The sequence below is a fragment of the Pungitius pungitius genome, chromosome 14, assembly GCF_949316345.1.
Source record: "Pungitius pungitius chromosome 14, fPunPun2.1, whole genome shotgun sequence".
Lineage (NCBI taxonomy): Eukaryota > Metazoa > Chordata > Actinopteri > Perciformes > Gasterosteidae > Pungitius > Pungitius pungitius.
Genome location: NC_084913.1, coordinates 18,932,272 through 18,933,947, shown reverse-complemented (window position 1 = coordinate 18,933,947; position 1,676 = coordinate 18,932,272). Strand labels below are relative to the sequence as shown.

General features: G+C 50.8%; 1 pseudogene; it reads right to left on the bottom strand.

Annotated features, from left to right (window-relative positions):
* Positions 1-1,292: 1,292 nt before the first annotated feature.
* On the bottom strand, positions 1,293-1,441 carry LOC119228251 (U2 spliceosomal RNA; annotated as a pseudogene).
* Between the last annotated feature and the right edge of the window lie 235 nt (positions 1,442-1,676).

The following is a 1,676-nucleotide window of genomic DNA, read 5'->3' as shown; positions in this document are numbered from 1 at the left end:
TTCATTATCTAATCTCATGTTCACGTTCTTCCAGTCGGTCTTTGTTGGCGAAACCTCTTTCTCCACCATAAGCTGTGCTGGGCTTTGTAAACTATTACAGGGCAGCTCCGTCCATTGAGTCCCTTCCCCATTTTCAGTTCCTTCCGCCTCCAATGTAGTCTGCCCAGAAGACTGTTGGCTTCTTATGTCCGACTCAGTTACTGGGGTTACCTTCAGGGGGGATTTGCCGTCATCCTCCATTGCACATTTGGTTTCCAACTTCTTCTTTCTCCTATTTGGCCTCTACACCTGTGGTCTTGCCTCAGTTGACTCTGCCGAAGACTCAGCCAGCTCACCTCCGGATGAAGTGCTTCTCTTCCTGACCCCTTTGCTGTTTCTTTTCTGGTGTCCTCCTCCTCCGAGCTGACCACGCAATCCGCCCAGGACCCCATCGGCGGCAGAGATTCTCCCAGGCCCACTACCACCTGTGTGTCCATCCGCTCCTCACCCACATTTGCGCCGGCCTCGTTCATTGAAGTGTCATCCCTTGCAGCAACCCGTCCCTCCTCTTCGGAAAGCCCCTGCAACGCCTCCTCCAATGGGGTAAGGATTAAGACCTCTTCCTGTACTGCCACCTCCGCATAGCTTCGCGCTCAAACTGGGCAGTCCCGGAAAATGTGCCCCTCTCCTCCGCAGCCGTCACAAGTCTTTGGGGCCCCACACGTGGCCACGCTATGTCCCCTTCCACCACAGTTGCGGCATCGACCCTCAGTACAGTCCGTCGCCATGTGCCCAAAACTGCGGCATTGTCTGCAAAAACTGGGTTGACCGGAGTAAAAGAGGAAACCCCTGTCTTCTCCAATGCTAAAATAAGCCGGAGGATGCTGTAACCCACCGCAGCCACCAGGATTGTCTTGTAGAAGAACTTTAAATTGCCTTCGCCCAGACCAAATGCCGAAACTGTCCCTCAGGTATCTCACTGAGGACTCCACCTTCCCATACTTCGCCAACCAGGAAATGACAGACTCATCCCCCACATCTGTGTTCTACATATGGACCGTAACAATTTTTGCATTTCTCTTGCAGAGCGCCTCGACTCGGAACTTTGAGAAGGGCTCTTCTCCTGCTTTTTCCCTCGCCGTCTCCATCACTCTCATATACAGGGCTTGGGTGTGTAGCGTCAAATGGAACCCTCCACATTCCCTCTGCATTCCACTGCAGACAGTACACCTGGACCGGGTCAATCTTCAGTGCTCCCACTAGGACAAACTATTCCCTTCTTCCATTCCTCTCTTGCCTTCCAAATGAAGCGGACCGAGTTCCGCATCCCTATAGACATGATTGTCTATTCTCGGACACCGCAACCATTGTATCCACCAGGCTCCATACACCGCACAGCTTTGACTTCCTCTGATAAGAACAGATACTACACCTGATCTTAGCCAAAAGACCGAGAAGCGATGACACTAGAATGTTTGCCCCCAGACCCAACGAACTAGCACATCTCTCAAATGTCAGACAGTGATTTCACTTTTAGGCACCTCTGTCCGAAAATGGAACCAACCCCAAACAGCCCTGAAAAATCATTGGGTTTTTTTGCAATCAAAAGTGTATGCTCCTGCGTAAATCTTGTTGATTTTACTTTAAATTCAGACAGTAATTTAAGACTTGATCCAAAGCTCAACCAGACACTACAG